General features: G+C 40.2%; 1 protein-coding gene across 10 annotated transcripts in view; it reads left to right on the top strand.

The window, feature by feature from the left end:
- The window catches only part of LOC116923204, a 213,801-nt gene extending 200,114 nt beyond the window's left edge, over window positions 1-13,687 (top strand). For 6 of the 10 annotated variants that reach the window (XR_006646703.1, XR_004394424.2, XR_006646702.1 and 3 more), the window contains 5 exons: window positions 5,866-5,934; window positions 6,019-6,167; window positions 6,281-12,797; window positions 12,875-13,004; window positions 13,084-13,687. The gene's annotated coding sequence lies outside the window, so the exon portion shown is untranslated. Of the gene's footprint in view, window positions 1-715; window positions 800-5,865; window positions 5,935-6,018; window positions 6,168-6,280; window positions 12,798-12,874; window positions 13,005-13,083 lie in introns of those variants that run through there. The other 4 variants (XR_006646701.1, XR_006646698.1, XR_006646699.1 and 1 more) reach the window with 4 other exon arrangements.
- Window positions 13,688-13,703: the final 16 nt, after the last annotated feature.

Below are 13,703 nucleotides of genomic sequence, written 5' to 3'. Positions count from 1 at the left end.
TATTTAGCTTTCATTTTTTTTTCCCCATCTCTCTCTTTATAGACTTATCAGACTCCGCTACGCATTTATGCAATGGAGGGGGGTTGGGAGGGGTCTCGTTTGGGGCTACATCCATAGCGCACGCACAAGCATCTTGATGGATTCTTTTTTGTTGTTGTTGTTCTTCTTCTTCTTCTTCCATCGATAAAATAAAAAAAAAGTTAACTTGTATGGCGAAGCATTTTTGTGTGCGTGTGTTCTTTTCTTTTGCATCCGCAACGCTTCCTGTTTTTGTTATTATTCGAAAGGGGGAGTCCTCTCCCTACTTCGTTTTCGTGTGTGTGCCATTTGGGTTTTTTTTTTTTTTTTCTTAGGGTCTGCTGAGTGGCTTTTATTATGATGATGAAAAGAGAATGTGTTGTTTGCGTAAGATTTTTGTTTTGTTTTCTTTTGATGGAGTGCCCATAGAGACGCACACTATCATATCATTTTCTTTTCTTTTTTTTTTTTTTATTAAAAATTTCCTTTTGAATTGAATCGAGTCGTTGAAGAGTTGAGACTCTTCCTTTTTTTCCCTGCACAATCGCGATACGCTAGCGACGTGTAGATGACGATGCAATTGGAAATGGCTGCGTCAACGGTCGACGATTATACCTCCCCCGGAAATGGGAGGAGCTTTCTAGCCCATCTGAACTTTGGTTCGAGATATACACTCTCATATTTGTTAATCGGTTTGCTTGACTTTAAGTGAGGGTGTCGTGAGTGCGCACGTAGCAAGATTATCCGTCTCGCTCGGCACACGGAAAATATGGATACATAAGTAACCTTTCTGTTTAATTGGAACACTCTTGCAATAACGAGGCGGTAGATGGTGGAACACGCCCTTGTTTTTTGTCTCTATTTCGTTCTTATTTATTTATTTACTTATTTACTTTTCTTCTTTGTCATGCGTTTGGAGAATTCATTCCTCTTTCTTTCCTTTTTCCCTTTTTTTTTTCTTTCTACCCCTTGGTCCGTCCTCTTCGCTGATTGGTTCTAACCGAAAGCGGATGCATCACGTCTGGTCCATCCATCCAAACGGATAAGATCTATACTTTTTTTTTTTTTTTTTGTGTGGATGGAACTCCTTTTCAAACACGAAAAAAAAAGGGAAGGGGGATAGGGTGAATGGGTGGGGTGTCTAAGGGATGAAGAGGGGGGGTGCGCTGGGGGGGCTGGAACTACGTTGCGGCAGAAAAAGAAGAAAAAAAAAGCCAGGAGCAAGGCTATCAAGTCTTGGGATCGTGGTGAGTGGAGGGAACGAAGGGCGGAGGAACATGGTGGACTGGCAGCCGGCCACAATTTCCATACGCTTTTTAAGTAAAGAGTAAAAAAAAAATCTTTTGAAATGAACGAGGCAAAAGACCAAAGTTCAAATGCATGGCCATGTTGAAAAAATGCCAAAGCCTTGGTGACGAAGAAACAACACATTCACACGGAAATTGTTGATTTTTTATTTTTTATGTCCTAATGGATTCTGATAAATTCAACATTTTTAAATTTTTGTGGGGGGGCTTCGCACACTGTACCTTTTTAATATTAACGTCCTGTCTTACGTTTCCAAAAGTGTTTGCGTTTGGGATATAAGGACGATCAGTTTTGTCCTTTTGCCTGGTAACCAATTTTTGTGTGACGTCCCGTTTTTTTGTTGTTTTCCGCCTACCGTTTGAAAAATAACAAAGTGGACAGACGTGCGACTCATTTTTCATTTTACGACGGCCTTTTTGAGTTCATTTTAAGAGTAGCCTGGCCGTCTGGGATCTCTCTGTTCAAAAATTGTTGATAATAATTTAAAAAAAGAGACCCAAATTTCGCTATTCGTTTTCTCTTGTGTTTGCGGGTTGGTCAGGAAAGAAGGAACTAGACGATAATTTAGTGGCCGTGCATAATCTTCTCCCGACGGGCGTGTGTGTGTCTGTTGTGGGTGTTCGTGTCTTCATCTGGCCAACGCCACGTATCTCACACATTGCTCGGACACAGAGAAATGAATCGTTTTTATTCGAGTCTGTCGGAATTGTAATGCATAATAATAAGTTTGTCGATTATTTATCACAAAGTTGAGGGATTAATTTTTTTTTATTTTATTTTCCTTGGGCTTAAAATTTTATTTTTAGTTTCTAAAATTGCCACCCAGTAGAGGCCGGCCAACAACAACAAAAAAACACGCTTCTTTTCTTTCTTTAATTCCCTTTTTTTTTTTTTTTTTTTTTTTTTAATATTTATTTTCATTTTTGTCGACTTTTGGGTGGCTGGAAAACGACGAAGAAAGACACTCGGTTTATTTGTATTTTATTTTTTTTTAAAGCACGTGTAACATTGAAGCAGATGAGAGAGGCACGACAACATCGTAAAATAGTCAATGGGGCCATATACGTAAGAGCCCACATATCGGTTACGTCAATTCAAGGGGATGTCCTAAAGCTTTTTGTTTTTTTGTTTTTGTTTTCCTTCTTGTTGTGTAAAGCAAAAAACAAAAATGTGTTATCGAAGAAAAACAAGACGCACACTTTGAGTGCCCTTGTTATTGTTGTTCTTACCTGACCAAGCGATAGACGACAATGGCCAACCAGATTGTCGTCATCCATCTTCGACTTGTTTATGAACGAAATCCCGTTTTTTCTTCTTCTGTTTGTCTGTCGGTATCTTAAGGTTTTTCTAAAATATCTAAACCCCCCCCCCTTTTTTTTCTTTGACTTTTTAGTGTTTGCAGACGGCTTTTGATTGTAGTTTTAGGATCGATTAAAAGAAAAGTCGGAAGTGTGCATAACCCCAACCCTTGGGTACGTTACATCAAGGACACGCATTCGAAAGATTAGCCAGTTGAGAAATAAAAAAGGATCTTTAAAGATCTGACATTACGTGAAATTCACTGACCTTTGGACGGTCTATCCGATCTTTGCTTTTTGTTAGTTTTTTTTTTAAAGGGCGTTATCTTCTATCGCGCATTTTTTCGATGACATTGCAGCACACGAACATTCAATCTTTATCGTTATCGTTTGCTTAGCAAGTGCAAAATTTGGATCAGGGTTATTCAGTACGATACACGGCACAAAGAAAAAACACGCGTTTAAAATGCAAAAAAAAAAATTAAATAAATATGATGCATTTTCAAAAAAATTGGCGCCGCATCTCGAGTTTTGAATATTTCTCACTTTAGGCTTGTAGCCTATGGGCGCGCTGGAGCGATGAAGGGTCTGGGTTTGTTTCTTCACTGGGGGGGACTTTTGTGTACACGCACTCGAACTCCCGAAAAATGCGTGCGTAGTCGGTACACATAATCAAACAACCACGACTCACGCTCGCAAGTTTGAATTTCGTTCTTTTTCCATCTCAATCGAAAACACAAGTTTGTTTTTAAAGGTAAACAAACCAGTTTTGTTGTTGTTTTTGTTTCAAATATTCGAAAATTATGCGTAGTAGTTACGGTTGGGCCATATCTAATCACGTGCCTGTGAATATTTTACTACCGATTTGCCCTTTTTTATTTTCCATCTCGTATAATTCCAATTTCAACTTAACCCATCAGAGGATCTTCATCTTTCTTTTTAAAGAAAAAACGAAAACAAACAGCAGTTTTAAGAACGAAACGCATGAGGAATGCGATGGCGAGAAAAAGAGAGTGTGAGAAAATACGAGATGAGAAAAGAATGTAAAGCGCACACACAAAGTTGTGTGGTAATGCCACCGGCGGCACCGCGGGGGTGGGGTTGGATGGGGGTAGACGCCGTGTGAAGGGACGAGAGGCTCCACACTGCACACATGTAACGCACACAAAGTCTTTTCGAGTTGCTCTCCGTCGTACATCATCGACTTGCCTCGAGCCGAATAATGATTGTAATACTACCAGCATCGCATATCAGGCGCAAGTAAAGCAGCATCCGCGTTTGATTTGTGGTCATCTCGATCGCCATTGAGCCAATGGGAAACGAGCGTTATCTCTCATAATATTGGGGCTATATACGTCCGACTGGCGCAATGCAATATGAAAGGAAACAAAAAAATGTTATGTGAATAGATTCATCACATTGATCAATGAGGCAATACGCGGGCAAACGAGTATTTGAGATTCTAATTTTTACGCCGGGCGCAAACAAACAAGGGGGGGGGGGAAACGAAAAGAAAGTTGGGTCCTCTTAAATAGAAACTTGGGGGATGCGTATCCGACAATGTAACGTCGTCGTTTAAATTTCTCTAACGACGATAATGAGATCTTTGGGGAGTCGTCCGTCCGTTGGAATCTGTCCGTTAATGTTGCGCCTATCGTGAATATCTAACAGCATCCGTCTGCCAGTAATAAACAATTGATATCATCGTCAACGAGCCCTAACGATATAAGAAGAGTATATGGCAATATTATTACGTAACAGAAATATTATCATTCAATTCTTTTGTTTTTTTTTATCGAACCCGCCGTAAACGCGAAGAACAAACAAAACAAACGAATCAAACACGTCGTTTATTCTCACGTTTTGATTTTTTTATTTATATTTGTGATTTTTGATTTAATTTATTTGTTTGGGTGTTATTTCCAGAGTTTATTGCGTAAGTTTCATGGTTGGCTCGCGTGCCATTCGACATGACGATGGCGTCGTAAAATGTATAGTACCACCACTACTGCTGTGCAGTATATAACCAGTTAAACTAACATAACAGATAGTATACATTCATAATGGACGGGAGGGGGGCTAGACCTGAAGAAACCCTTTTCTTGGTCGTCTTTTTTTTTTTTCCTTCCCCCTTTTTATTATTATTTCTCGTGTTTTCGTTAAGGATTTCATCGCCCATCGACTAGATTGATCGTAAAAAGTGAAAAACGGCGTGTCCTCAGTCCTCACTCCCTCCCTATTCGCCATACACACATCGTAGAGTCCCTTTTGCTACCTAAATACCACCCACTAGAATCGTAAAGAAGATGGCGGGGGATTTAAACAGACGTAAAAATCAAATAAAAAAATTCTTTTTTTTTATTCTTAAGGGGAGCAGGAAGAAAAAAAAAAAGCCGCACTGAAACCCCCCCTCGCCGCTTTAACCCCATAACAAACCATAAAACGGGTGGGTTTACATGCATAAAAAAAAGAGAGAAAAGTAGTTGTGTAATATGGCGGTTGGTTATGAATATCAATGTCAATGCGTCTTGTGTCAATTGCCTCTTGTTTGAACAAAAAGAGGAGCCTACTTTAATGATGCCATTTTTACAGTCGTTTCGGCACCTTCTTTTTCTTTTCTTTTTTTTTTTTTTTTAATCTTAGAAAAGAAAACGGAGCCGCCCTTTTTTTTATTTTTGCATTTCGATATTTTTCACTTCTATCTTTTTATTTGGCTCCTTCGTCTTTGGCGTATTAGGAATGACTTCATTATCGGCTCCATTCCAATTGCACTCAGCACGGGCTGATTGCCACCACACGCTCCCCGTCGATTTTATTTGTTCTCCTTTTTATTTTTTTTTTATTTTAGTGTTATTATTATTATTTCTTCCTTCTCTTTCACGGCACGGCTTTAATAGAAAGCATTCAATTTTATGAAGTGATATGATGCTATACACGGCTCGTAAAAGCCCAGCTTAAGCACAACATTAGGAGAAAGGATGGGTGTGGAAGGGCTGAGGAAGAAGAAGAAGACGAGAAAAAAAGAAAGAAAAAAGAGTAGACAATCTATTCGACCGTTCCCTTTTTTTTTTAAACCGCGTGTGTGGGATGCCAGCGCAGCGGCGGATGTGAGCAATCAAACGGCTCCCCCCCCCCTTTTTTTTGTCTGTCTTTTCAAAATAAAAAATAAGAAAAAATAAAGTTTTTTTATTTTTTTATTTAATATATTTTTCTTTCTCATTTTTGTTTTCTTCTTATTTAGGTTTGATAGAGCCATTAGAATAATAACCGTGTAATTGCAAGATGGTGGTCGAAACGAGCCCTTTTGTCGGTAACGTGATTCTATACATTCAATGCGAATCGAGAGGACTTTCGTGTTTATGTTTAATGATATAATGTTTGAATTTCTCGACAGATTGACAATGCAATGAGATCATTTCCCGGTGGCATAACATTCTATTGGACATTTTCGTGCCATCGCCGGAATGATGGTAGGACGTTTCAAATGCTATTCAAATATTCTCTAGCAGTTTTCCTTCTCACGGACAAAGTCCCGAGTGTCAGGTGATTCATTTGATATAGTGACACGTGAAATGCGATATTTATGGATTTTATTCGGTCGTTAATATTCTAAAAGAGTTAACGTTTGTATGCATTGTCTATACGTTATTTTTCAGGTCAAATTCGATCGCTTTTGAAATGCAATCCTTACCCATCATCACTATACCACCACCTGCGATAACAAAATGCGCATTCACGCCCGCTGCAACATCAATGACCAATCCGAAACGAGCCGGAATAGAACGAAAGGTAACACATTCGCATTAAGTTTTCTTTCCTTATTTTATTTATTTATTTCATTTTTATTTTTATATTTATAATGTTATTTTCATTTCCTTCTTCTTTCTCGCTCCCTTCCCAACATTTTCTTAATATAAACCCCGTCATCAGCAACGTGAACTGTGTGTGCGTCAGTATTAAATCATTCGGCACCGTGCACACGCAGAGGGGGCTACGTGAAGGAAAATATATTTAAAAAAAAAAAAAGGAGGAGAAGATGAAGAGGTTCCGCAGAGCAAATGCACACACTCCCCGCAATCTTCTCCTCCTACTCCTTTCGGGCTATCGTAGAGACGAAGAAGAAGAAGAAGAAAAAGAGTATGAGATTAAAAAAAGAAAAAAAAAGAATTCCAAACGAAAATAATATTTTCATCAGACGAGAGAATAAGCGATGGTGGGAGGAGGGCTAGATAGATCGTAAATTAAGCTCCCCCGCCAGAAGAGGTCGGGTGGGTGGGTGAAGCTGTGTGTGTGTATATATATATATACTATATGGCGGAGGAGAGAAATAGAGAGAGAAGCAGGAGCAAGAGAGGAAAGATATACGAGCCGGGCGACGTCAGCCAAGTGCTGCTCTCTCTCTTCCTCGGTCGATGGTTGGCTGGAGAAGAACTGCTTTTGCTGGGACCGAGAGCAGGGGGGGAGGGGGAGGCAGTTGGATTTTTCCTATAGGGCAGAGGCATTTTCTCTTGTTATAAATCACTCGGCTGACTCGCCCGTCTTTTTTTCTTTCTTTTTCTTTCCCCCTTTAGCTCTTCGTCCAAGTTCACAGCTAAAATGGGGAATTTTTTTTTTGTTACGTGCTGGTGTAGTAGCCAAGAAAAAAAAAATAATGGTAAATAAACTGGAGCGCAATAGCAACTCCGCCACACTCAACAAAAAATGGGCGAATTTTGATAGAACATGGAACTTTGTTTACCAAACCGCTAAATTTATTTCAACTCCAATAGCGATTCGGTGTACCATTTCCTTTTACATAATAGAGTGTATAGGGGAGGGGGGGTTACGTTTGTCTCTTCTACGATAGGATTTTTCTCCATAGAAGGATCCGACCAACTATGTAATAGAGAAACTTCGCATGCACCGCAGTATGGAAGGCGTTTGGGGAGAGGGGCTTGACTTTGACGGAGGGTTGGTGTAGTAATACATAAAAGTGGATTGTCTCTCGTTTCGTTTCTCATTCTTCAATAAGAGGAATCGAAGAAGAATAGAGAATTTCAAAGGACTTATTGCGGGCCGCTTATTGTTTGACGCATTGTCTTGTTGATGGGGGCCCCGGCTGCTGGGAATTTTCAAACTGCGATCGAGAGCGAAGGTTCGATCTGCTCTTTTGTGTCCCTCACTGCCGCTGGCTCTACTCGCGTTTGTCTCTTTAATACGAATGTCGGCAGTAAAAACGAACCAATAAGGTTTGCTCCAGTTTTACCGCCAATTGGATACCTGTAGCTTCACTAGAACATAACATTTAAGTTTAATGGCAGCGTTTCAATAACTTCAACCCTCTGTCCCTTTTTGTTTTTTCGATTGTTGTAAAACAATGGGATTAACTCGTAAGTCCCTTTGAATTCTTTGCTGTTCGGGTTTTAAATCTTGGATATTTAAAAGAAGAAAGAAGAAGAAAGAGATCAGCTGGCAGGGAAAATGTGTGTTTCATTAATACTCACGTCGCCCAGGGTTAAGTGGAAAGTCGCTTTCCGTGCTCTGCAAGACGCGATCCTTAACAAGAACAACAGCAATGAAGAAAGAGGTCATTCTCTCACGTCTTCATCTAGCCAGGAAGGAGGAGAGAGAGAAGAAAAAAGAGTTATTAGATGCAACATAACATTTCTTCTTATTTATTTATTTTTTTTTTTCTTTCCCGGGGTATTTTCCTATTATTATTCGGAGCTATGAGGGTTTTTTTTTTATTTATTTCTCCCGGTGATGTATTACTTAGTTATCATACCCCAGGTATATATACACGGAACCGTGTGCGTAGCCCTTCTATTTTTTCTTTCTTTACTAGTAGGCTACATATATAGTATATAAATATAGACGGCACGGACAACACGCTCACGACGAGACACAAAGATGGAATACCTTGGCGTCTGTCAGCCAATGGGCACAAAGAGAAGAAGAACCGCCGCTGGTGTGCCCCAGGTGCAGGCACGTAATTAAGTTGAGAGACTTTGAAAAAGAAGAAGAGCCTAGGGCGAAGGCAGTCCTCGTGTAATTACGCATGGTTGGCCGAGTTGTGTGTACTCGTCGTACGTCTTCTCCTACGTGATTGGTCACCGGCTTTCCTTTGCACTTAAAAAAAAGGGAGACATAAGGAATTTAAGAAAAAGGGAAGATACACACAATTTGTGTGTGTGTGTGTGTGTGTGTGTGTGTGTTTGTGTGTACAAAAGAAAACGAGAATTAGAAATATGAACAGCGCATTTATTCGACTGTGTGTGTACTATTGTTGTGCTGGCGTAAGACGGAAAGAAGAAATAAAAATTCCCGCCTCGCCCGCGCAAAACTGGCGCTGTTCAATGACTTGATTAGCTAAGCTTGAATGCGCCTTCTTCTTCTTTTTTTTCTTTTTTGTTGTTGGTACTTTGACTCTTACGCATAACGCGCTTGTACATTAGCTTCGAAAGCTCTATACGTGGGCTTCACAATAACTTGGACGCAGCGGGTTACTCGCTGCCTGCGCTCTTCGGCTCTGTTGTAAATCACATGTCGGGTTCGGATATGATTAAATGCTTCTTAGTTTGCTTTTTTTTTACGCTTTTTTTTTATTTTCTTTCTTTGTTGCAAGATCGGCCACAACCAGCAATCCAAGAAATCCTTGGATTGCTTTTTTCGCTGGTGCTTTAAAATATATATTTGTAATTGCCCCCCAAAAAAACATCAATGGCAACGCTAAAGAAACATTCGTGTTGTTTTGTTGCTAGTTTTTTTTTTAAGTCCGCTTATTTTTGAAATTACTCTTGGCAATAACTGTGTGTTATTTTTCTTTGGCGCATGGCTTTGCATGTTTTAATTTTTCTTTAAATGATAACTGTGGTATAGATCTATATCCCGCCTGCACTGTAACCACGACGTCGTTAACGCTTCTTTATAATTCAGGGTCATTTTCTGTTTTTCTAGCCGCAAATACAGTCAGCGATTGCGATTTCAACATTTGCTGACGGGCATAAGTCACGTAGTGCTTTGCTTTTGTAACGGAGTTTAAAAAAACAAACAAAAACAATTTTAATTTAGCCTCGATTTCCATGCAAACAGCATCGTCTGATATATATTTGTAATATATAGCAAACCGAAACACTCGGTGCCCTGAATGGTAACGCAGCGCACCGGAAAGCTCGTCTTATATTGGAAGTCACTGCCAGTGCAATACGCGTCCTTTCTTTTCCAGTTTGTCAGCCAGCAGTTGATGGAAATATTATGAGAATATGGGGTTGTTTTTTTTTTTCTTCTTCTTCTTTTCTCTCGTTTTTATTTTTATTTATTTTTTTGTACGTTTTCTATATATCCATCCATCCTTCTCTACTGTTAGTCTCTCGGCAGCCGGCGTTGCTTGCTGTTCATTGGTTGCATAGAGTAGACAATATGACGCAATAAGTCTCTCTCTTTCTCTCCCCTCCTTTTCTGACACACGCTGGCGCTGCCTGGCTTGTTTCACATTTTCGAGAGAGACCCCCTCGTCAGTGTCTCGTATAACCCATCCGCCAGATGGAAACTATCGTTTACAACCTCAAAATGGGCTATATGGGCCTGTTAGACGATGACGTGGGGCATTGCCTATAGGAGGATAACACATCACCGGCAATTCATTTCGCATCGTTATATATACGCGCACACAGTTACGAGTTGTAATAGTGGTAGTAGTACACACTAGTGCAGTCGTCGTTTTATTGGTCCACTAAAAAGGCAAACAAGCGCTTACTCCAACCGCATTATGAGGTGTCGATTAAAGAGCCTTCAAATTGATATTTCATACAGAAAGTTGTAACTCATTTTTTCTTTTTTGGTGGGAATTTATTTCAAGTTATTTTCATACGAAGAGCTTTAATTCCAAGAATACAAACACGATAGAGTGTGCAATAAGTCAAGCCAAAGCGCTTTAGATATGGACATGTATATTGAACCCCTCTGTCTTCTCTCTTTTCCTCTGTGTATTTACGCTATCAAAAGGGGGGGGGGGATGATTGGTATTCCAATCAGATTGGCTTGTGGACTTTGGGGAAGATACAAGTTTCAGCTCCTCTCCAACTCGGCGAGAATGTTATCGTAAAGTGGGCGAAAACTAGCAACAACAAAAAACGGAGCAATTCTTATTTTTTTTCCCCTCTTTTTTCTTTTTCTTTTGTACTCCACTATACTTTGACTCCCGTTTTCGATTCATTATAAAATGCTAATGCGCAGTTTCGTGTGTGTGTGTGTGTGTTGGCGTGTGGTTTTCCTCGAGCGCCCGAGGTCTATCGTTTCTTTCTTTTCCCTTTTGTGTTGCTGGGCTCTCCAGTTAAGAGGAACAGCCTCAGCATGTTCATTCAGGTAACACTGACTTGCATCTAGGACAAGAGAAATGAAGACGTTTGGCCGTCGCGGCATGAAAGGGGAGGATAAAAGAAAATGATGAACGCGGGCAAGAAGAATAGACGAAGACGTAGAAGTTGAGTCTAACCTTTATAATAATAACGAGCAATTATATCCGGGGAAAGAGGAGAAGAAAAAAAAAAATATATATATATATAAGAAGGGTGCTGTCTGTATAATTACGAACGCTTTGCCCCGCCATTGGACCGACAGTTCTCTCTCTATCTAAAGTTTCATGTTAATGTCTTTTTTCTTTTCTTATTCTCAACTTGTTTCTTGTGTATAATTCGGGGCCTGCTGGCGTGTGGGTGTGGCAAACTCGCATCCGTGTTCACGGTGGAGGCGGGCAGCGAGGCGATGATGCATATGCTCATAATGTTATATTATCTTGATACTACACTCTTTTTTTTCTATTTTTTTATTTTAAGCTTTTGTTTTTCTTCTTTTTTCAGAGTGTCTTTTGGAAGAAAAAAAAAGGGAAAGATTTTCAACGCAAGCATCATCTTGTTTGAATCTTATATTTGTTCCAGTCTCAGCTCAGCCGTGCTGTACCATATATACTTCATTTTCCAGTCCAACAAACCGGGACGTGCCGGGCACGGCTCTCAATTTTTATTTCCCTCCTATCCACGCTCCGTTTTGGCCCTCCTCCCCCGTAACTGATGAAAGGAGGGCTGCTGCTGGAAACGGACAGGGCCGTAAAGCTTGAGAGCTCCTCGTGTGTACACGCTTGGCCGGCTCCGGCAGCACGGAATCCGACATACTTCGCTACCAGTTTCTCTTTCTTTTTTTTTTCTTTTTTTTCCATCCGTCCGTTTTCTCTCCCCTTAAAGAGCCGACTGTTTGTTTTCGTTTCCGTCCGAGGTCGAGCGTGCGTTTTCTGCAGTGCAGCAGCCAGGAACGAGAAAGATTTGTATTCCTCTTTTAAAAAAAAAATCTTCATTTTATCGCGTCTTCTCCTTGGCTTCTTTTCGTATTGGATAAATGATTTCAGAGTAAAGAGAGAGTTACAAAACGAACAAACGGAACTGAATCGATCATTTCTTAGTTTGACACGAAACAGGAGGGCTTTTGTCGCACTGTTTTCATTTGCAATGAATTTATTTGGTTTTTACCTAGTGTGCACGTAACACTACACTTTGTCCCAAAGTTTGAGCCGTTTTCATCTTAGCATAGAATGATAAACAAGAGGGGAAATAAGTCGTCGTTTCTAATCGCATTAGACGCAAGTGCAACACAAGCAACGACGGGCCAAACAACTCAGAAGAAAAAAAAAAAAAAATCAGCTGATGAGCGCTTCTTTTCTCTTTCCGTTTTGCCGCTATTCTTTTCTTCTCTTTTATACATTATGGATTTTCTTATGTCTGCTTGCGCACATATATCTTGAGCCAGGGGCTTTTGCTGCACTGCTGTGATTAAGATGGCAATTTCCTTGGGAGCGTTGCTGCTGCCGCCTTCCTCCACCTCCTCTATGTAACATCGATTGTATCAAAGTGCCATCCATACATCTTAGGCGGCCTCCGCCTCCTCTAGACGACAAGTCTCTCTCTCCTTCGTCCTAAATCATGGAAGAGAAAGAAAGACAAAAAAAAAAATGAACAAGAGGAAGAATAACAACTTGATATCTTTCTGCCTTTTTATTTTTGTTTCCCGCAAGTTCTGCTATGTTTATTTATTATCTTTTCTTCATTTCACATTTAGAACAACAACAAACACAATTTCACATGGAAAGAGAGCTGATGTCTTAACAATGATGTTACTTCATTGTAGAAGAAATTGAAGATTGTGGTAAAGTTTTTCGTTGAAATGCGTCAATATCAATCTGGCATGGCTTATAATCTAATATATTATGATGATTACAACAGGGGAAGAGGCGGAGTTTCAGTTGACTTGCCTGAACTTTATTGGGCTGGACGGGAGTGACGAACCAGCGGAGAGCACGAGCCAGAGATTCCTGTTTGGCGCACTTCCCATTTCATCCATCTGCGATGCCAGGTATATTTCTATCTTCGCCGCCGTTTGTAATGAGTTTTATTTTTTGTCTTTTTTCTTATTTATTTTCCCGTGACTGAAGATGAGTCACTATACGATGAGGGTTGTAATGGTTTGCCTCCCTCTGAAATGATCACCAATCGCCAAGAATACTCAGCAGATACGTTCAGAAGCAGCCCGGCCAGGGACCTGGCAGCTAAGCCTCGTTTATCGCACATAAAATCTGAAAGCCTAACGCAGTTTCGGTGACAAATGATTCCATAACCCGATCCAGAGAATGCGTTATTAAAAATAGAAGCACGGCAAAGCGTTTGTAATGACCGCCATCTGTTAGCAAGTTGTACAACCCCATAAAATAAGAAAACGAACAAAAACCCTGCTTTTTTCCCGAAGTTAAGAAATAGGGAGAGATTTTCGATGCTGTAGAGTTTCATAGTTCGATATTCTAACGAGGGAAAAATGAAGTCTCATTGAAAGAGATAGACCCTTCCGGCTGGAACCCATTTGATTAACCCCAGTACATTGACGAACTAAGAAGTGTTTTTAAATGTGTAACGAAGAAGATGTGCCCAAACCTCGTTCAGTGACACGCGACAGTGTTAACGAAGCCCGTGTATCATTGTAAGAGATATTGCTGTCCGTAAAGAAACAGTCCTTCTTTCAATAAAATTGACAGTTTAGAGTAACTGGCTCTTTTCGGAA

This window comes from Daphnia magna, linkage group LG5 (genome assembly GCF_020631705.1).
Source record: "Daphnia magna isolate NIES linkage group LG5, ASM2063170v1.1, whole genome shotgun sequence".
Taxonomy (NCBI): Eukaryota; Metazoa; Arthropoda; class Branchiopoda; order Diplostraca; family Daphniidae; genus Daphnia; species Daphnia magna.
This window is presented reverse-complemented; position numbering and strand designations above follow the sequence as displayed.